General features: G+C 46.2%; 1 pseudogene; it reads right to left on the reverse strand.

Annotated features, from left to right (window-relative positions):
- Positions 1 to 1,140: 1,140 nt before the first annotated feature.
- Positions 1,141 to 1,260, reverse strand: LOC134898071 (5S ribosomal RNA; annotated as a pseudogene).
- Positions 1,261 to 24,022: the final 22,762 nt, after the last annotated feature.

Genomic DNA, 24,022 nt, shown 5'->3' on the forward strand with positions numbered 1-24,022 from the left:
ACACATATTAATGAGGAAGTGATCTCTACATCACTTCCTGTCAATTAGGAGCACCAAGAATTAGCATATTGGAACACTTTATAAAAAACAAGCTCAGACATGTTCAATCCACTACTTGGATCGGACTAAGCAAAACCGCTATTATATGTGTCTAGTTTGAGCTCAGGGAAGCCTTAAAAAGCTCCCTGAGCGTAGTTTACCCGGACTTCCTGTCCGGACAGTGGGTGACATCACGTCCGCCCCACTTCCGGCGTCGTGATTCCTGTACTGCGCATGCGCCGGGTACGGACATCCCGGACCCACGGCGCATGCGCCCGCGAGCAGTGTCCGGATCCTGATACATTCAGTTGGCGTGTTTACGTCCATTGCACATGCGCCGGGTATGGACGTCCCGAACGCACAGTGCATGCGCCCGCTATCTGTATATAATGTTTAGTACATGTCCAGCATAAGAAAGGGGGGTACTTGAGTGTCTGCAACACCTCCGGGAAGAATTCCACTATTAAGGGGAAGTTCTGTGTATGGTTATGTTTGTTCTTTGATCACATCCGATGATATCAAGGGTTGGCATCCATTTTCTTGGAGCATGCTGCTTGCAGACACTTATTGCATACAGTCCCAGCGGCCATCTTGGGTGGGATTTTTCTCAATGGGAAACACATACAAAAGGAAAAATGAAGATAGGAGCAGGGTCATACAGAGGTTTTAGATATATTAAAAAAAAATTGCCTTATATCATAATTTCATAGAGGATATTTTCTCAAAAAAGATGGTGTCTATTATACAAATAGGCTTAGACCCATGTAAATAAGATGCACATTGAGACTGGATACGTATAAATGTACGGTGTAAAAACATAAGATATATATTAAAACCATTTTTTCACAATAATTTTTTGCAAGGACAAAAGAGAAGGCCGACATAAAATAGGAAAATATAAGGTAGGGGGGGGGGGGGGGGGGCGCAGGAGGAGAATGGTGGCAATAAGATAGTACAGAGTTTTATAAAAAATGCCAGGAACTGAGTTTCCTTATGGTAGTACAAGAGACTGCATGTGTTCTAAGCTCATTTGTATATCACCCAAGACACCAGAAACCCCTCTCGGGGAAGTCATAGTAACACTCTCACATCCCATATTCCAGCCTACAGCACCCGGTCTTCCATGATGGTTCCCCATCTATGTACTGGCCGGGCCCAAACACTGCTTGGCTTCCAAGTTTGGGCGGAATTGGGCATTTCCAGTGTGGTATGGCTGTAATAGTGGTATAATATATGGGTCTGCAAGGTGCGACGGCGAGGCAGAATGAGGTAGGTCACCCTGGTGAGATGGTTAAAAAGTGCAATGTGCTTACGTCATAAAAACGGGGCTATTTCATAGCCCTCAAAAATCCAAAACATCTCCCTCTTGGATAGGAGATTGCCAAGGTCTCCTCCTCTCTCGCCCAATGAGACAAGTTCGATGCCTTTGAAGGTCAGTTCCTCAGGGTCTGAATTATGGCACATGTGGAAATGTTTAGAGACCGCATGGGATAGTACCTTATTTTTGATATTCCTTACGTGCTCCTGAATCCGAATCTTCAGGGGTCTCTTGGTTTTTCCTATATACTTCATTCCACATGAGCATTCCAGCATGTAAATCACTGAGATCGTGTTGCAGTTAATGAACCCCTTGATCTTGTACTCACTGGACCCATCTGTATTCCTGAACGTCTTTCTGTTGGGGTGCAGATAACGACACATATTGCAGCGACCACACTTGTAGCACCCGACACACTTGGGCATAACTGATTTGATTTCTTTCTTCCTCAGCATGCTTGGTGCCACCAAGTCTTTGAGAGTCTGTGATTTCCTGAATACCACCAACGGATCTTTGGGGAGATACTCCTTTAGAACAGGATCCATTAGGAGGATGTTCCAATGTTTCTTAAGGGTTTTCTTGATGAGGTTACCATGTCTACTGTAGGTAGTGATGAATCTTACTACATCCTCCCCCTTTGCCTTCGTTTTGTACCTCAAAAGTTGTTGCCTCTCCAGGTTTTTAGCTTTAACATTTGCTTCTCCCAAGAGATGATTGGGATAGCCTTTTTCCTTGAATCGTTCAGTGTACACTTGTAATTGTTGATCACGGTCCTCAGGGTTTTTGCAGTTGCGGGCAATTCTGGTAAACTGTGAAAAAGGGATATTGTTCTTCCATTGTTGACTGTGATTACTTTTAAAGTGGACGTAGCTGTTCATGTCTACTTTTTTGATGAAATTCTTGGAGATCACTTCATTGCCCTCATGCGACAGTACCAGATCCAGGAACTCAATCTCTGTAATGTTTTCATTGGCGGTAAAATGGAGATTCATCGAGTTGTTAGATAAATACGTAAAAAATTCGTTAAAACTCGTCTCGTCACCATCCCATACAATTAAGATATCGTCTATGTAACGTTTATAAAAAGCGATATTTTGTTGAAATGGGTGGTCATTAAAAATGTGCTCCTTCTCCCAATGTCCCATAAAAAGATTTGCGAAACTGGGCGCAAAAATCGTGCCCATGGCTGTGCCACAGATTTGCAAGAAGTATGCATCTAAAAATTTAAAATAGTTGCGTTTTAAAATAAAATACATTAGTTCGCATAAAAATTGTCTGTGTTCCTCTGTGATGTCTGCATCTTGGCTTAGAAATCCATTGCAAGCCTCAACCCCTTTCTCATGTTCTATGCATGTATAGAGCGACTGTACATCAATTGTGATCCATCTATAAGTTTCTTTCCACTCGAACGATTTCATCAGGTTAAGAACCGATGTGGTGTCTTTGAGGTATGCCAGCAGGTTTACCACATGCTTTCTTAAAAACAAGTCCACATACTCCCCCCCCCCTTATATTTTCCTATTTTATGTCGGCCTTCTCTTTTGTCCTTGCAAAAAATGATTGTGAAAAAATGGTTTTAATATATATCTTATGTTTTTACACCGTACATTTATACGTATCCAGTCTCAATGTGCATCTTATTTACATGGGTCTAAGCCTATTTGTATAATAGACACCATCTTTTTTGAGAAAATATCCTCTATGAAATTATGATATAAGGCAATTTTTTTTTATATATCTAAAACCTCTGTATGACCCTGCTCCTATCTTCATTTTTCCTTTTGTATGTGTTTCCCATTGAGAAAAATCCCACCCAAAATGGCCGCTGGGACTGTATGCAATAAGTGTCTGCAAGCAGCATGCTCCAAGAAAATGGATGCCAACCCTTGATATCATCGGATGTGATCAAAGAACGAACATAACCATACACAGAACTTCCCCTTAATAGTGGAATTCTTCCCGGAGGTGTTGCAGACACTCAAGTACCCCCCTTTCTTATGCTGGACATGTACTAAACATTATATACAGATCGCGGGCGCATGCACTGTGCGTTCGGGACGTCCGTACCCGGCGCATGCGCAATGGACGTAAACACGGCAACTGAATGTATCAGGATCCGGACACTGCTCGCGGGCGCATGCGCCGTGGGTCCGGGATGTCCGTACCCGGCGCATGCGCAGTACAGGAATCACGACGCCGGAAGTGGGGCGGACGTGATGTCACCCACTGTCCGGACAGGAAGTCCGGGTAAACTACGCTCAGGGAGCTTTTTAAGGCTTCCCTGAGCTCAAACTAGACACATATAATAGCGGTTTTGCTTAGTCCGATCCAAGTAGTGGATTGAACATGTCTGAGCTTGTTTTTTATAAAGTGTTCCAATATGCTAATTCTTGGTGCTCCTAATTGACAGGAAGTGATGTAGAGATCACTTCCTCATTAATATGTGTATATATACCTGTGCTGTCCCACTTGCTCATTACCCCCTGAGGAAGTCCAGATAGGACGAAACGCGTTGGGGACACCTACCTTCTCTTAAGTTAAGATATTGATATTTTACCTATAGTTGATCTTATTAATTGATAATATATATTTTTTCTAAATTGAGTCCTCATAGCTTTTACCATATATATACATCTTTTTAACATATTTTTATATATGTTGGTGATATTTTTGTATTGACTTTTTTATCTCTGATCGTGTAATTTTTTATACATATTTTTTATTGTGGTTTTTCTTTATATCTTTTATTGGTGCGAATGTTATTGTGATTAAAAAAAAATTTTTTTAACCTTTACCCTCCTATTATAATATTTATTGACACCATTGGTCGCTCTAAAGTATCTTATCCACCATTTCTGAGATTACTTGTAAAACACCTTACCAGTATTTTTTACTTAAGACATGAGCTGACGCCCTAAATATATTGAAGGGAGTGTACTTTTTAGGAGTATTTATAGTTATTCTGGTCCATATACTAGTACAAATTGTTATCGCTAATTGGCGCTGCTCAGCTTCCTCCTTTTCACACACATATATATATAATGACAAAAAAGGTGGCACTCAGAGTCTGTTTATGTAGCAAGAAGACGTGTGTATTGAAAGTTTGTCGACAGTTTGCCACTTTTTTTGTCATTGGATACTATCTTTCTGGATGGGCACCTGAGCATATGGGGCTTTGTACATTGAGTGCCGGCAGATCGTGGAGTGGTGTGTATATAGTAATGCTGGTGGCACTCCTAATCACCCAATAAAATAATGCAGACATAGGCTTGAGTGCGGTCAACTTTCAATGGACCTTATTACTGTATACTGTATGTGGTTCTTCTGACTGCAAATGGCACCTGAACAAGCTATGATCTTATCGGATTAGTGCCAGACATCATGCACTTCTCGTGTGTGTGTGTGAAATGTTTATGCGATTTATGGCACCGCAACGTGGACATGTCCACTATCTCTATGTGTAGATTTAGACCCTTACCAGGCCATTTAATTTATTTAGCTCCTTATATATTTGGCCCTTTACTAGGTTTTGCCCCTTTGTACCCGCTAGTTACTGCATCGGTGTGTGCTCTGGGTTTTGGAAGTGTCCACCTTTGGAGCCCCTGTTAGCCCACTTTGAGGTCTGGGTCATTGTGTGACATTACACCGGGGTTTGGGTATATGACATGGCACTGCTGTATGTGCTTACTTATCACATGTGTCATTTTGTGGATTATGTTTATTTTGTATGTGTATTTTATTTTTATTTTATTTATTTCTTTTGAATTTTTTTATTTGTTACTTTTTCTTTTTTCATAATTTTTTGGTCCTTTTGTATTTCACATTCTGCAGTTTTGTGTATTGTTATGTGTTTTATCAGCCACCGTGCTGTTTGTTCTATTACTGATATGCCGTGTGCTGTGGGGATCAGTATGTAAACCTAGCCGTCAGTATACTGCGGGATCCCGACCAAGGGTATGCCAGCATCGGGGCAAGTGCTAGCAAGGTGTCGGAGTTTACATTATCTTCCTTTGTAGGACTGCACACCACTATGTTGCTATTTTGTTTCTATATGTTGTTATTTTGTTTCTGTAGGTAGTTACTTTGTTTCAAGATCTTTGTTTCTAGTATTGCCATGCATACCCCCGCTGATGTTTCACCGCTGAGGTCATTGGTTCGATTCTCACCATGGTCTTAACTGTGTGGAGTTTGTACGTTCTCCCCGTACTTGCGTGGGTTTCCTCTGGGTACTCTGGTTTCCTCCCACAATCCAAAAATATACTGGTAGGTTAATTGTTTCCCAACAAAAAGTAACCCTAGTGTGAATGTGTGTGTGTGTACATGTGATAGGAAATGTAGATTGTAAGCTCCACTGGGGCAGGGACTGATGTGAATGGCCAAATATCCTCTCTGTAAAGCTCTGTGGAATATGCGTGCGCTATATAAGTAACTGGTAATAAATAAATAATAGTCAGGAGGGGTCCCTGCCACACAAAGAGCCGCAGAGAAGGGGGCAGGTGAGCAAACAGAGTATGCCCACATTGGAAGGACCTTGTACTGTCAAGTTCCGAGCTACTGTAGCTGCGCAGAGTGTGCTCGTTCGGCGCAGATGTAGCCACGATGAGTGTGGCTACATCTGTATTACAGTCACATTAACAAGGGGTTTGTTCATTCATAGACTCTCACATTGCACTGTTAATGTAAGCGGGGGCAATGGAGATTTTTGAAGGTAGGCGCTAGTCCCACCATATGTACAGGCCACACCCGCTGTGCAGACCACACCTCCACAACACTGGTTACACCCCCCACAACACTAGTCACACCCTTGCTGTGCTGGTCACACCCCCTGCGGCAGCACACAATAGGCCCTTCATAAATTTCAGCTCCAGGCCCATGTGGACCTTAATCTGGCACTGCATACAGCTATTGGCATTAAGATCTATCATCAGCATAAAGAAGAACAAGGAGTACTGGCAGTGATGATATGGCCCCCACAGATCCCAGAACATCATCGAGTTGGCTTGCTCATCATTGAGCAAGCCAAAATCCACAGAAGATATGCGGTTAGTTCTCCAAGATGTTTGCAACAAACTCTCTGCCAAGTTACTCAAACTGTGTGCAAGTGTACCTAGAAGAATTGATGCTGCTTTGAAGGCAAAGTGTGGTCACACCAAGTATTGATTCGATTTAGAATTCTCTTCCATTCATTAACTGTACATTTTTTCTTAGTTGATAAAAATAAACTAACTTTATTTCTGAGAGCATTCTTACTTTGCAGCATTCTTTCCACACCTGCCTAAAACTTTTGCACAGCACTATATATATATATATATATATAGCAAACAATTCGGCGGCACTCACGGCAAAGAACGACAAGAATCAGCTCTGTGGCCAACGTTTCAATGTTATTCACTCAACATTTTCGTCAGGGCATGCCCTGACGAAAATGTTGAGTGAATAACATTGAAACGTTAGCCACAGAGCTGATTCTTGTCGTTCTTTGCCGTGAGTGCCGCCGAATTGTTTGCTGAATTTGGGGAATTGCCAGGTTCCTACGGAGGGCACCAGCGTTTACACGTTGCTATACACGCATCGGGAGGAGTGCCGCTAGACTGTATGTATATATATATATATATATATATATATACACAGGTTGAGTATCCCTTATCCAAAATGCTTGGGACCAGTAGTATTTTGGATATTGGATTTTTCCGTATTTTGGAATAATTGCATACCATAATGAGATATCATGGCGATGGGACCTAAGTCTGAGCACAGAATGCATTTATGTTTCATATACACCTTATGCACACAGCCTGAAGGTAATTTTAGCCAATATTTGTATTAACTTTGTGCATTAAACAAAGTGTGTGTATATTCACACAATTCATTTATGTTTCATTTACACCTTATACACACAGCCTGAAGGTCATTTAATACAATATTTTTAATAACTTTGTGTATTAAACAAAGTTTGTGTACATTGAGCCATCAGAAAACAAAGGTTTCACTATCTCACTCTCGCTCAAAAAATTCCGTATTTCAGAATATTACGTATTTCGGAATATTTGGATATGGGATACTTAACCTGTATATATACGAATCCAATATCAGCCGGCACTCACAAACTCATACCAACTTGCCCTGGTGCCAGTGGCGGAACTAGCGAGCGATGGGCCCAGGTGCGACAAAATGCTTTGGGCCCCCCATCCCATCCAAGTCCACCCCCTCACCCCTGGAGAGGACCTGGTGAGGGGGACCTGCTCAGGGCCAGAGAAATGGATACCTAGCAACAGTGCCGTAACTAGACATTTTAGCACTGTGTGCAAGAAACGGCATCGGAGCCCCACCCCTACATGCAAAACAGGGGCAGTGCGCGCCGTAGGCGCGCGCAAAAATACATAGTGGCGTGGCTTCGTGGGGAAGGGGTGAGGCCACAAAATAATACCAATTCATAAAACGGTGCACAGTAGTCTCCATTATTCAAATTACGCCCCACAGTAGCACGACTACACCAGGTAGAGACCCTTTTACACCTTACGGCAGACAGATTCCTCTTTTTACACATTACAACAGACAGTGTCCCCTTTTTACACATTACGGCAGACAGCGTCCCCCTTTTTACACATAACGGCAGACAGCGTGCCCTTTTTACACATAACGGCAGACAGCGTGCCCTTGTTACACATAGCGGCAGACAGCGTACACTTTTTCCACATAACGGCAGACAACGTCCCCTTTTTACACATAACGGCAGACAGCGTGCCCTTGTTACACATAGCGGCAGACAGCGTACACTTTTTACACATAACGGCAGACAGCGTGCCCTTGTTAAACATAGCGGCAGACAGCGTACACTTTTTACACATAACGGCAGACAGCGTGCCCTTTTTACACATAACGGCAGACAGCGTCCCCTTTTTACACATTACGGCAGACAGTGTGCCCTTGTTACACATCACGGCAGACAGATTTATCCTTTTTACACGTTGCGTCAGGCAGATTCCCCCTTTTTACACATTGTCTCAGGCAGATTCACCCTTTTTACACATTACGTCAGGCAGATTCCCTCTTTTTACACATTACGTCAGGCAGATTCCCCCTTTTTACACATTGCGTCAGGCAGATTCCCCCTTTTTACACATTGCGTCAGGCAGATTCCCCCTTTTTACACATTGCGTCAGGCAGATCCCCCCTTTTTACACATTACGTCAGGCAGATTCCCCCTTTTTACACATTGCGGCAGGCAGATTCCCCCTTTTTACACATTGCGGCAGGCAGATTCCCCCTTTTTACACATTGCGGCAAGCAGATTCCCCCTTTTTACACATTGCGGCAAGCAGATTCCCCCTTTTTACACATTGCGGCAGGCAGATTCCCCCTCTTTACACATTCCGGCAAGCAGATTCCCCCTTTTTACACAATGCGGCAAGCAGATTCCCCCTTTTTACACATTGCGGCAGGCAGTCCCCCATTTTTACACATTGCGGCAGGCAGTTCCCCATTTTTACACCTTACGGCAGGCAGTCCCCCATTTTTACACATTGCGGCAGGCAGTCCCCCTTTTTGTACATAGAAAGAAAGAACGAAAGAAAGAAAGAAAGAAAGAAAGAAAGAAAGAAAGAAAGAAAGAAAGAAAGAAAGAAAGAAGAATTATACTTACCCTCTCCGCTGGCTCAGGCTCCTTGGTGCAGCTTCTGGTCACGATTCCCGGGCAGGAGAGAAGGAGGAGGAGAGAGGTGGAGGAGGGAGCCGCAGCAGCGCTGTGTTATTGGTGGAGACGCTGCTGCTGCTGCCCCTCTGCTTCACTATAGGCTGTTCTCGGAAGACAGCCTATAGTGAAGCAGAGGGACAGCAGCAGCAGCAGCGCCTCAACCAGTAACAAAGCGCTGCTGCGGCTGTCTCCTCCACCTCCCTCCTCCTCCTTCTCCCCCGTACGGCTGCGCTCCTTTCCTCTCTGTCCGGGCGGCTGTGTGCTGCGGGCAGCGGTTGCCCGCAGCACACAGCGGCATGTAATGAGTCAGTTTGACTCATTACATGCTTTGGGCCCCTGGACAGTGGCGGGCCCCAGTGCAACGCACTGGTTGCACTGGCGGTAGTTCCGCCTCTGCCTGGTGCCAGTAAGAAGAGTAATAACAGTCCAGCAGGAACGGCACTCAGAGACGGCAAAGATAATCAAAAGAAGGTTTGTATTCTCATACAGTTAACGTTTCGGGGCTATAAACTAGAGATGAGCGGGTTCGGTTTCTCTGAATCCGAACCAGCCCGAACTTCATGTTTTTTTACACGGGTCCGAGCGACTCGGATCTTCCCGCCTTGCTCGGTTAACCCGAGCGCGCCCGAACGTCATCATCACGCTGTCGGATTCTCGCGATGCTCGGATTCTATCGCGAGACTCGGATTCTATATAAGGAGCCGCGCGTCGCGGCCATTTTCACACGTGCATTGAGATTGATAGGGAGAGGACGTGGCTGGCGTCCTCTCCGTTTAGAAATTAAAATAGATAGGAGAGTGAGAGTGAGACACTTCATTTACTTACTGGAGCTTAGGAGGAGTTATACTAGTGACTGATGACCAGTGACCTGACCACCAGTGCAGTTTTATAATTTATTATTATTTAATAATCCGTTCTGTTCTTGTTCTCTGCCTGAAAAAAACGATACACAGTGACTCAGTCACACTCACATACCATATCTGTGCTTAGCCCAGTGTGCTGCATCATCTATGTATAATATCTGACTGTGCTCACACAGCTTAATTGTGGGGGAGACTGGGGAGCAGTTATAGGTTATAGCAGGAGCCAGGAGTACATATTAAACAGTGCACACTTTTGCTGCCAGAGTGCCACTGCCAGTGTGACTGACCACTGACTACTGTGACCAGTGACCTGACCACACTGACCACCAGTATAGTATATTGTGATTGAATGTCTGCCTGAAAAAGTACACTCGTCGTGTGACTTGTGTGGTGTTTTTTTATTCTATAAAAATTAAAAAACTCATTCTGCTGACAGACAGTGTCCAGCAGGTCCGTCATTATATAATATATACCTGTCCGGCTGCAGTAGTGATATATATATTTTTTATATCATTATTTATCATCCAGTCTATACTAGCAGCAGACACAGTACGGTAGTTCACGGCTGTAGCTACCTCTGTGTCGGCACTCGGCAGTCCATCCATAATTGTATACCACCTACCCGTGGTTTTTTTTTTCTTTCTTCTTTATACATACTACATCTCATTATCATCCAGTCTATATTAGCAGCAGACACAGTACAGTACGGTAGTCCACGGCTGTAGCTACCTCTGTGTCGGCACTCGGCAGTCCATCCATAATTGTATACCACCTACCCGTGGTTTTTTTTTTCTTTCTTCTTTATACATACTACATCTCATTATCATCCAGTCTATATTAGCAGCAGACACAGTACAGTACGGTAGTCCACGGCTGTAGCTACCTCTGTGTCGGCACTCGGCAGTCCATCCATAATTGTATACCACCTACCCGTGGTTTTTTTTTTCTTTCTTCTTTATACATACTACATCTCATTATCATCCAGTCTATATTAGCAGCAGACACAGTACAGTACGGTAGTCCACGGCTGTAGCTATCTCTGTGTCGGCACTCGGCAGTCCATCCATAATTGTATACCACCTACCCGTGGTTTTTTTTTCTTTCTTCTTTATACATACTACATCTCATTATCAACCAGTCTATATTAGCAGCAGACACAGTACAGTACGGTAGTCCACGGCTGTAGCTACCTCTGTGTCGGCACTCGGCAGTCCATCCATAATTGTATACCACCTACCCGTGGTTTTTTTTTCTTTCTTCTTTATACATACTACATCTCATTATCAACCAGTCTATATTAGCAGCAGACACAGTACGGTAGTTCACGGCTGTAGCTACCTCTGTGTCGGCACTCGGCAGTCCATCCATAATTGTATACCACCTACCCGTGGTTTTTTTTTTCTTTCTTCTTTATACATACTACATCTCATTATCATCCAGTCTATATTAGCAGCAGACACAGTACAGAACGGTAGTCCACGGCTGTAGCTACCTCTGTGTCGGCACTCGGCAGTCCATCCATAATTGTATACCACCTACCCGTGGTTTTTTTTTTCTTTCTTCTTTATACATACTACATCTCATTATCATCCAGTCTATATTAGCAGCAGACACAGTACAGTACGGTAGTCCACGGCTGTAGCTACCTCTGTGTCGGCACTCGGCAGTCCATCCATAATTGTATACCACCTACCCGTGGTTTTTTTTTCTTTCTTCTTTATACACACTACATCTCATTATCAACCAGTCTATATTAGCAGCAGACACAGTACAGTACGGTAGTCCACGGCTGTAGCTACCTCTGTGTCGGCACTCGGCAGTCCATCCATAATTGTATACCACCTACCCGTGGTTTTTTCTTTCTTTCTTCTTTATACATACTACATCTCATTATCAACCAGTCTATATTAGCAGCAGACACAGTACAGTACGGTAGTCCACGGCTGTAGCTACCTCTGTGTCGGCACTCGGCAGTCCATCCATAATTGTATACTAGTATCCATCCATCTCCATTGTTTACCTGAGGTGCCTTTTAGTTGTGCCTATTAAAATATGGAGAACAAAAATGTTGAGGTTCCAAAATTAGGGAAAGATCAAGATCCACTTCCACCTCGTGCTGAAGCTGCTGCCACTAGTCATGGCCGAGACGATGAAATGCCAGCAACGTCGTCTGCCAAGGCCGATGCCCAATGTCATAGTACAGAGCATGTCAAATCCAAAACACCAAATATCAGTAAAAAAAGGACTCCAAAACCTAAAATAAAATTGTCGGAGGAGAAGCGTAAACTTGCCAATATGCCATTTACCACACGGAGTGGCAAGGAACGGCTGAGGCCCTGGCCTATGTTCATGGCTAGTGGTTCAGCTTCACATGAGGATGGAAGCACTCAGCCTCTCGCTAGAAAACTGAAAAGACTCAAGCTGGCAAAAGCACCGTGCGTTCTTCGAAATCCCAAATCCACAAGGAGAGTCCAATTGTGTCGGTTGCGATGCCTGACCTTCCCAACACTGGACGTGAAGAGCATGCGCCTTCCACCATTTGCACGCCCCCTGCAAGTGCTGGAAGGAGCACCCGCAGTCCAGTTCCTGATAGTCAGATTGAAGATGTCAGTGTTGAAGTACACCAGGATGAGGAGGATATGGGTGTTGCTGGCGCTGGGGAGGAAATTGACCAGGAGGATTCTGATGGTGAGGTGGTTTGTTTAAGTCAGGCACCCGGGGAGACACCTGTTGTCCGTGGGAGGAATATGGCCACTGACATGCCTGGTGAAAATACCAAAAAAATCAGCTCTTCGGTGTGGAAGTATTTCAACAGAAATGCGGACAACAGGTGTCAAGCCGTGTGTTGCCTTTGTCAAGCTGTAATAAGTAGGGGTAAGGACGTTAACCACCTCGGAACATCCTCCCTTATACGTCACCTGCAGCGCATTCATAATAAGTCAGTGACAAGTTCAAAAACTTTGGGCGACAGCGGAAGCAGTCCACTGACCAGTAAATCCCTTCCTCTTGTAACCAAGCTCACGCAAACCACCCCACCAACTCCCTCAGTGTCAATTTCCTCCTTCCCCAGGAATGCCAATAGTCCTGCAGGCCATGTCACTGGCAATTCTGACGAGTCCTCTCCTGCCTGGGATTCCTCCGATGCATCCTTGCGTGTAACGCCTACTGCTGCTGGCGCTGCTGTTGTTGCTGCTGGGAGTCGATGGTCATCCCAGAGGGGAAGTCGTAAGCCCACTTGTACTACTTCCAGTAAGCAATTGACTGTTCAACAGTCCTTTGCGAGGAAGATGAAATATCACAGCAGTCATCCTGCTGCAAAGCGGATAACTGAGGCCTTGACAACTATGTTGGTGTTAGACGTGCGTCCGGTATCCGCCGTTAGTTCACAGGGAACTAGACAATTTATTGAGGCAGTGTGCCCCCGTTACCAAATACCATCTAGGTTCCACTTCTCTAGGCAGGCGATACCGAGAATGTACACGGACGTCAGAAAAAGACTCACCAGTGTCCTAAAAAATGCAGTTGTACCCAATGTCCACTTAACCACGGACATGTGGACAAGTGGAGCAGGGCAGGGTCAGGACTATATGACTGTGACAGCCCACTGGGTAGATGTATGGATTCCCGCCGCAAGAACAGCAGCGGCGGCACCAGTAGCAGCATCTCGCAAACGCCAACTCTTTCCTAGGCAGGCTACGCTTTGTATCACCGGTTTCCAGAATACGCACACAGCTGAAAACCTCTTACGGCAACTGAGGAAGATCATCGCGGAATGGCTTACCCCAATTGGACTCTCCTGTGGATTTGTGGCATCGGACAACGCCAGCAATATTGTGTGTGCATTAAATATGGGCAAATTCCAGCACGTCCCATGTTTTGCACATACCTTGAATTTGGTGGTGCAGAATTTTAAAAAAAACGACAGGGGCGTGCAAGAGATGCTGTCGGTGGCCAGAAGAATTGCGGGACACTTTCGGCGTACAGGCACCACGTACAGAAGACTGGAGCACCACCAAAAACTACTGAACCTGCCCTGCCATCATCTGAAGCAAGAAGTGGTAACGAGGTGGAATTCAACCCTCTATATGCTTCAGAGGTTGGAGGAGCAGCAAAAGGCCATTCAAGCCTATACAATTGAGCACGATATAGGATGTGGAATGCACCTGTCTCAAGCGCAGTGGAGAATGATTTCAACGTTGTGCAAGGTTCTGATGCCCTTTGAACTTGCCACACGTGAAGTCAGTACAGACACTGCCAGCCTGAGTCAGGTTATTCCCCTCATCAGGCTTTTGCAGAAGAAGCTGGAGACATTGAAGGAGGAGCTAACACGGAGCGATTCCGCTAGGCATGTGGGACTTGTGGATGGAGCCCTTAATTCGCTTAACAAGGATTCACGGGTGGTCAATCTGTTGAAATCAGAGCACTACATTTTGGCCACCGTGCTCGATCCTAGATTTAAAGCCTACCTTGGATCTCTCTTTCCGGCAGACACAAGTCTGCTGGGGTTGAAAGACCTGCTGGTGAGAAAATTGTCAAGTCAAGCGGAACGCGACCTGTCAACATCTCCTCCTTCACATTCTCCCGCAACTGGGGGTGCGAGGAAAAGGCTCAGAATTCCGAGCCCACCCGCTGGCGGTGATGCAGGGCAGTCTGGAGCGACTGCTGATGCTGACATCTGGTCCGGACTGAAGGACCTGACAACGATTACGGACATGTCGTCTACTGTCACTGCATATGATTCTCTCAACATTGAAAGAATGGTGGAGGATTATATGAGTGACCGCATCCAAGTAGGCACGTCACACAGTCCGTACTTATACTGGCAGGAAAAAGAGGCAATTTGGAGGCCCTTGCACAAACTGGCTTTATTCTACCTAAGTTGCCCTCCCACAAGTGTGTACTCCGAAAGAGTGTTTAGTGCCGCCGCTCACCTTGTCAGCAATCGGCGTACGAGGTTACATCCAGAAAATGTGGAGAAGATGATGTTCATTAAAATGAATTATAATCAATTCCTCCGCGGAGACATTGACCAGCAGCAATTGCCTCCACAAAGTACACAGGGAGCTGAGATGGTGGATTCCAGTGGGGACGAATTGATAATCTGTGAGGAGGGGGATGTACACGGTGATATATCGGAGGATGATGATGAGGTGGACATCTTGCCTCTGTAGAGCCAGTTTGTGCAAGGAGAGATTAATTGCTTCTTTTTTGGTGGGGGTCCAAACCAACCCGTCATATCAGTCACAGTCGTGTGGCAGACCCTGTCACTGAAATGATGGGTTGGTTAAAGTGTGCATGTCCTGTTTATACAACATAAGGGTGGGTGGGAGGGCCCAAGGACAATTCCATCTTGCACCTCTTTTTTCTTTAATTTTTCTTTGCGTCATGTGCTGTTTGGGGAGGGTTTTTTGGAAGGGACATCCTGCGTGACACTGCAGTGACACTCCTAGATGGGCCCGGTGTTTGTGTCGGCCACTAGGGTCGCTTATCTTACTCACACAGCTACCTCATTGCGCCTCTTTTTTTCTTTGCGTCATGTGCTGTTTGGGGAGGGTTTTTTGGAAGGGACATCCTGCGTGACACTGCAGTGACACTCCTAGATGGGCCCGGTGTTTGTGTCGGCCACTAGGGTCGCTTATCTTACTCACACAGCTACCTCATTGCGCCTCTTTTTTTCTTTGCGTCATGTGCTGTTTGGGGAGGGTTTTTTGGAAGGGACATCCTGCGTGACACTGCAGTGACACTCCTAGATGGGCCCGGTGTTTGTGTCGGCCACTAGGGTCGCTTATCTTACTCACACAGCTACCTCATTGCGCCTCTTTTTTTCTTTGCGTCATGTGCTGTTTGGGGAGGGTTTTTTGGAAGGGACATCCTGCGTGACACTGCAGTGCCACTCCTAGATGGGCCCGGTGTTTGTGTCGGCCACTAGGGTCGCTTATCTTACTCACACAGCTACCTCATTGCGCCTCTTTTTTTCTTTGCGTCATGTGCTGTTTGGGGAGGGTTTTTTGGAAGGGACATCCTGCGTGACACTGCAGTGCCACTCCTAGATGGGCCCGGTGTTTGTGTCGGCCACTAGGGTCGCTTATCTTACTCACACAGCTACCTCATTGCGCCTCTTTTTTTCTTTGCATCATGTGCTGTTTGGGGAGGGTTTTTTGGAAGGGACATCCTGCGTGACACTGCAGTGCCACTCCTAGATGGGCCCGGTGTTTGTGTCGGCCACTAGGGTCGCTTATCTTACTCACACAGCTACCTCATTGCGCCTCTTTTTTTCTTTGCGTCATGTGCTGTTTGGGGAAGGTTTTTTGGAAGGGACATCCTGCGTGACACTGCAGTGCCACTCCTAGATGGGCCCGGTGTTTGTGTCGGCCACTAGGGTCGCTTATCTTACTCACACAGCTACCTCATTGCGCCTCTTTTTTTCTTTGCGTCATGTGCTGTTTGGGGAGGGTTTTTTGGAAGAGACATCCTGCGTGACACTGCAGTGCCACTCCTAGATGGGCCAGGTGTTTGTGTCGGCCACTAGGGTCGCTTAGCTTAGTCATCCAGCGACCTCGGTGCAAATTTTAGGACTAAAAATAATATTGTGAGGTGTGAGGTATTCAGAATAGACTGAAAATGAGTGGAAATGATGGTTTTTGAGGTTAATAATACTTTGGGATCAAAATGACCCCCAAATTCTATGATTTAAGCTGTTTTTTAGGTTTTTTGGAAAAAAACACCCGAATCCAAAACACACCCGAATCCGACAAAAAAAATTCGGTTAGGTTTTGCCAAAACGCGGTCGAACCCAAAACACGGCCGCGGAACCGAACCCAAAACCAAAACACAAAACCCGAAAAATTTCCGGCGCTCATCTTTACTATAAACCCCGTCGTCAGAACCAAAGACACAGACGTCTGTGTCTTTGGTTCTGACGACGAGGTTTATAGCCCCGAATTGTAACTATATGAGAATACAAACCTTTTGAATATCTTTGCCGTCTCTGAGTGCCGTTCCTGCTGCACTGTTAGTTTTATATATATATATATATATATATATATATATATATATCATGGACGTGCGGTGAGCTAAACAGACATCACTGATATATATATATATATATATATATACAGTGCTTAAAGTGGTCCTAGAGAGGTGGTGGAACTGACCCCCCCTCCCCAAGGCGTCCATGTAATAGAGTTATCACAAAAAGGGGCTTGGTCTCAAAAAGGGGCGTGATCACACAATAGTAATAATGCCCACAGTAGCAGCACCCCGTAATACACATAATGCCCATAGCAGTAGCGCCCCTTATACAATGCCCACAGTGGTAGTGCTCCTTATGCAATGTCCACTGTACTGGTAGTGCCCACAGTGGTAGTGCCCCTTATACAGAGCCCATAGTAGTGGTGCCCCTTATCCAATGCCCGCAATAGTAGTGCCCCTTATGTCCCCAGGAGTGATGCCCCTTATGAAGTGCCCCCTTCACAATGCCCTCATTAGTAGTGCCCCCAGTAGTAATGCCTTTAATGGTAATGCCCCTGTGTAGTATTGCCCCCAGTAGTAATGTTGCCTGTAGTAATGCCCCCAGTCGTTTAGCCACATGTAGTTTAGCCCCAGTAGTTATGCCCCCAGTGGTAATGCCCCTGCAGTTATGACCCCAGTAGTTTAGCCCCCAGTTGTTTAGCCCCTGTAATTTAGCCCCCATGTAGTTGCCGTTAGTAATGCCCCCAGTAGTTTAGCCCCAGTAGTTTGCCCACTTGTAGTTTAGCACCCAGTAGTAATGCCCCCAGACGTAATGCCCCCCTGTAGTTTGCCCCCTTGTAGTCCAGCCCCTGTAGTATGCCCCCTTTTAGTTTGCCCCCTTTTAGTTTAGCCCCCAGTAGTAATTCCCCCAGTAGTTTAACCCCTGTAGTTATGCCCCCAGTAGTTTAACCCCCCTGTAGTTTGCCCCCAAGTAGTAATACCCCTGTAGTTATACCCCCAGTAGTAATACCCTCCTGTAGTTATACCCCCAGTAGTAATACCCTCCTGTAGTTTGCCCTCAGTAGTAATGCCCCCAGTAGTCATGCCCTCCTGTAGTTTGCCCCCTGTAGTAATGCCCCCTAGTAGTATTGCCCCCAAGTAGTAATGCCCCTGTAGTTATACCTCCAGTAGTAATGCCCAGTAGTAATGCACTCCTGTAGTTTGCCCCCAGTAGTAGACTCCTATGCACGGCTTTGAAGGAAGATTTAGAGTACACAGCAGTAGTGATCCTTGAGGTATAACACCTGTATCCTTAACACGTTTCAACGCCAGCAGGGCATCTTTTTCAAAAGGCAGGTATACCTGGGAGTAGGAGTGTTCAGTCCTTATACCTGCTCCACAGGTGAAACTAATTATCAATAATTGAACTCAGCCATTCTGAATCATCAGGTTAGTTGTGATATTTTAGGCTCCTTTACTTTGGAGCAGACACAAAGTAGTAATGCCCCCCAGTAGTATTGCCCCCAGTAGATGCGCCACTACACATTGGGAAAAACAAAACAAAACAAAACACTATACTCACCGAGCCCTGCTCCCGTGTCTTACCGCTCAGCGCACACTGACAGAGCCGGTGGTGAGCTCCTGCCTCCGTCTGTCCGCTGTGGAGAGAGAGCTGGGCGCCTGCTGGTAATACAATCTCAGCGGGCGCCCAGCATCTTCCAGCGGCGCCGGCACACTTCGGGTTAGGTGAGCCGAAGGAGGCGGAACTGAGTTCCGTCTCCAAGTATATATATATATATATATATATATATCCACGATATAGGCAGCACATCCAGTTTAAAAAGACAGTAATTACACAATGCTTTTCCTAGGTCTCCACAGCGGGATCCACATACAATGCACATACAGGGAGCTCCCTGTATGGGGTGGTATTCATGTGACCGGCGGTCGGGAGCCCCCTCACTATTCCGACGGTTGGCATGCCGACCAACAGGGACCATTTTCACTCGTGGGTGTCCACGACACCCATACAGTGGTAATAGAACCCGTGGCGACCCGAGCCCGCAAGGGGCTTCCTGCGCTCACCCCTCCCTGCCGGGATCTCGGTGTCGGTATGCTGACCGGCGGGCTCCTGACCACCAGTCAGCCATACCACACCCCCTGAATGTGCATTTTATATATGTATATATATATATAATGGTTTATAGGTGCTCAGCACTCGCTGTAAATTGTGTAAACCTGGGTGCCCTCCACAAAAAAGTATAAACACAAACCAGTAAAAATGACAGCGGCACTCCAGGATTTGGTAAATTAAACAATAGTTATATTGTGAAAAAATTATCACATGGAGCCAACGTTTCGGGGGCCCGTAGCCCCTTTGTCAAGGCGCGAAACTTCCAAACACATGGTTGCAGTTTAGGAAATCCTCTGGATACAACTGTGGGTCCTTTTTGGGAGTTACAGTGCTTTATAACAATTAATGATCTTGTCTCTGGATATACCTTTTGATACATCATTGTACTTTTAAAATAATCCAATCCAGTGTACTGAACTATTCTATATGTTCAGGCGGATTCATTATTAAAGATGAAAAAGGTTTCTAATAGAGCCTGCTTATGAAGCCATAAAGGTTGCTCATAATATCTTTCACGCAGAAAACCAGATGTCATATTTGTTCCTACAAGTTTTTCATTACCCTTGATGAAGTCAAACAGACGAAACGCGCTGGGTTTATCAGTCATTAGTCATTGATCCAGTTGGTGAAAATATTCCCTTTGTTGAGCTCACACCTTGTCAAGGTGAGGGAGTCTATATATCTACATTGCTCACTGGACACTTCTTTTATTGATGGAGCTATTAAAAAAGAATTTTCATGTATAACATCCTGTAAAGATCTCATGTAAAAGATTATTTTATGAATATCTTGTTATTAAATATTTTATTCTAATTGGCCATTTGTTTGGTGACTTTCTGGTGAGGGGTTATCCACTGCAGGAACCCAGGAAATTTTGTTTTCTACAGTATAAGATATATCCACTTGGAAGGACTTCCGTCAAATCTATACATTCAGCAAAGCGCGCTCAGGATTTGTTTTTTCTGTCATATATATATATATATATATATATATATATACAGTTGTGCTCATAAGTTTACATACCCTAGCAGAATTTGTGATTTTCTGGCCATTTGTCAGAGAATATGAATGATAACTCACAAACTTTTCTTTCACTCATGGTTAGTGGTTGGGTGAAGCCATTTATTGTCAAACAACTGTGTTTACTCTTTTTAAATCATAATGACAACAGAAACTACCCAAATGACCCCGATCAAAAGTTTACATACCCTGGAGATTTTGGCCTGATAACATGCACACAAGTTGGCACAAACGGGTTTGAATAGCTACATGCAGATCTTCTCTAGATCTGTCATGTTTTGGGGCTGTTGCCGGGCAACACGGACTTTCAACTCCCTCCACAGATTTTCTATTGGGTTGAGGTCTAGAGACTGGCTAGACCACTCCAGGACCTTGAAATGCTTTTTACTAAGCCACTCCTTAGTTGCCCGGGCGGTGTGTTTGGGGTCACTGTCATGCTGGAAACCCCAGCCACATTCCATCTTCAATGCTCTTACTGAGGGAAGGAAGTTTTTGCCCAAAATCTCACGATACATGGCCCCATTCATCCTCTCCTTAATACGGATCAGTCGTCCTGTTCCCTTTACAGAAAAGCAGCCCCAAAGCATGATGTTTCCACCCCCATGCTTCACAGTGGGTATAATGTTCTTGGGATGCCATTCATCATTCTCCTCCTGTCACGGCGCCGCGGTCTTCTCACTTACCTCTCCGGGCGCGCTGGGTTTCCGTGCGGCCGTCCTCGCTGGCGGGTCCCGGCGTCCGGCGCTCCGTCTAGCCGGCGTCCACGTCCGACGTCCTCGGGAGCTGCGGGTGACGTCATCGGCCCGTCCTCCAATCAGGTCCTGGCGGGAAGTTTAAATTCAGACGCCGGGCAGTGCTCCTGCGCCTGAGTATCATCGCGCTACTGTACCTGTGATCTCCAGTGCTCCGTACCTCCAGCACCTCCGTGCCTCCCAGCACCTCCGTGCCTCCAAGCACCTGCGTGCCTCCAAGCACCTCCGTGCCTCCAGCACCTCCGTGCCTCCCAGCACCTCCGTGCCTCCAGCACCTCCGTGCATCCAAGCACCTCCGTGCCTCCAAGCACCTCCGTGCCTCCAGCACCTCCGTGCCTCCAAGCACCTCCGTGCCTCCAAGCACCTCCGTGCCTCCAGCACCTAGTATTTTCTGTGATTCACCAGCACCTGTCAAGTTCTCTCTTTCAGGAGACCTTCAGCGTCCGCACGTGCTTCCTGTCCGCCGATCTGATCCTGCATGAGAAAGACTTACATCCGGCCATCTCTGCTGCGGCCCAGTTGCGGTTCCACTTCCCGGTCATCGGAGGAAACCCCGAGTCCACAACCTCCTCAAACCAGGTCAGTGATAGTATACTCAGGCCACATGGACCCGGGGAATCGGAACACGGACTCAAGTGCTATCCAGGACCTGGCTTCCCGTGTACAAAGTCAGGAAGCGGCACAAGGTCAGGTGATGCAGTACCTCCAGGAGTTGTCCGGACGTCTGGATCAGATTCAGGCGTCTCTAGCCTCAGTAATTCCGGCACCAGTTCCGGTAGCTGCACCACTTGCCACCTCCAGCAATGTCCAACCATCGGCCGCTGCCACTCCGCGCCTTCAGCTGCCTATGCCATCCCGTTATAATGGGAATCCTAAGAATTGTCGTGGTTTCTTAAACCAATGCGAGGTACATTTCGAGCTACTAGCTCACAACTACAGACCGGTCCAAGGTAGCATATATTATTTCTCTGCTGGAAGGATCTGCCTTGGATTGGGTGTCTCCATTATGGGAACGTTCTGATTCACTGGTTTCCAATTACTCCGAATTCATCACGTCTTTTTGACGAATTTTTGACGAGCCCGGCAGGATGACCTCGGCCTCTTCTGACTTACTCCGCATCCGTCAAGGCTCCTGATCCGTGGGTCTGTATGTGGTTCATTTCCAAACCATTGCCTCTGAACTTCGTTGGAATAATGAGGCTCTGAGAGCTGCTTTCTGGAACGGTCTTTCTGATCGCCTGAAGGACGAGTTGGTCACTCGAGAGCTTCCGGATTCTTTAGAGGAATTGATCTCTCTCTGTGTCAAGGTAGATCTCCGGATGCAGGAACGTGGAGGAGAACGTAGTCGATCGGATCGTTCTAGGTTCCGGCTTCCTCCTGCAAGGCAAGCGGTGGTTCCAAGTCCGGACGAACCCATGCAGATTAACCGATCCCGATTGTCCCCGGAGGAGTGGCAGCGTCGTCATGAGGGTAAGCTCTGCCTGTACTGCGGAGCTGCGGGTCACTTCATCAAGTCCTGCAAATCCCGTCCGGGAAACGAGAATGCCTAGCTTGTTCCGGAGGAGTCAAGTAGGGGGTTACGACCAAATCTTCTCCCACTTCGGACTGTTTACTTCCTGTAACGTTAATCACCAAGGCTACTTCCAAGTCTTTTGAAGCCCTGTTGGACTCTGGAGCTGCGGGGAATTTCGTTTCTTCCCTCTGTGTCCAAAGCCTGAATTTGGAAGTACGGTCCGTCGAACGGCCTATTTCCTTGACAGCCATCAATGGTACTAGGATATCCAAGGGTATCATAACAGAACGCACGGTTCCAGTTAAACTACAGGTCGGGGCTCTACATCAAGAATATTTGGAGTTCCTGGTGATCCCGGAAATGCATCACGATCTGGTTCTCGGAATACCTTGGCTCAAAAGTCACAATCCCCATATCGATTGGAAGACCGCACAAATTCGGTCTTGGGGTTCTTTTTGTCACGCTAACTGTCTCACCCCTGTCTGTCCGCTTCGTGTTTCTTCTAAGGCGGAGGAGGAACCTATTCCAGAGGCGTACCAAGAATTTAGAGATGTGTTTTCGGAACAAGCAACCGATCAGTTACCACTCCATAGGGCTTGGGACTGCCCCATTGACCTTATCCCTGGGAAAATGCCGCCTCGGGGTCGCATTTATCCTCTGTCCCTCCAGGAGACACAGGCTATGTCTGACTATATCAAAACCAATCTTCACAAGGGATTCATCCGCCCCTCTACTTCCCCGGCTGGAGCGGGCTTTTTCTTCGTGAAAAAAAAGGACGGAGGGTTAAGACCATGTATCGACTACCGCGGCTTAAATGATATTACCATCAAAAATAAATACCCCTTGCCTCTAATTACAGAGCTATTTGATAGAGTTTGTGGTGCCCATGTTTTTTCCAAGCTCGATTTGAGGGGGGCCTATAACCTTATACGCATCAGAGAGGGAGATGAATGGAAGACCGCCTTCAATACCCGGGATGGGCATTATGAGTATCTGGTGATGCCGTTCGGTCTTAGCAATGCTCCTGCTGTCTTCCAGGGATTCGTCAACGAAATCTTCCGAGACATGTTATACCTAAGTGTCGTGGTGTATTTGGATGACATACTGATTTTTTCAAAAGACCTTGCTGAACACAGAATACAAGTCAAAGAGGTACTCCGCCGTCTACGTGAGAATCATCTCTATGCCAAGATGTCCAAGTGTACCTTCGAAGTAACATCAATACCGTTCCTCGGCTATATTATCTCGGGGAAGGAGCTTCGCATGGATCCGGAGAAACTCTCTGCCATTCGGGACTGGGCACAGCCACTCTCCTTGAAAGCAATACAAAGGTTCCTGGGTTTTGCAAACTATTATAGAAAGTTCATTAGAGGTTTCTCCAACATTGTTGCACTCATTACCGCCCTAACGAGAAAGGGTTCCAATCCGGGGTTGTGGCCTCCCGAAGCCATAGAGGCCTTTTACCACTTGAAATCAGCTTTTATGTCCGCTCCAGTACTCCAACAACCAAATTTCGAGGAACCTTTCTTCCTAGAAGTCGACGCATCCTCGGTCGGAGTTGGGGCCGTTCTCTCTCAGTATGCCTCAGATAAGAAATTACATCCGTGCGGCTTTCACTCTCATAAATTCTCTCCGGCTGAACGGAATTACACTATTGGAGACCAGGAACTCTTGGCGATTAAATCTGCCTTGGAAGAGTGGAGATATCTCTTAGAGGGGGCCAAACACGTGACTACCAT

This window comes from Pseudophryne corroboree, chromosome 3, assembly GCF_028390025.1.
Source record: "Pseudophryne corroboree isolate aPseCor3 chromosome 3, aPseCor3.hap2, whole genome shotgun sequence".
Taxonomy (NCBI): domain Eukaryota; kingdom Metazoa; phylum Chordata; class Amphibia; order Anura; family Myobatrachidae; genus Pseudophryne; species Pseudophryne corroboree.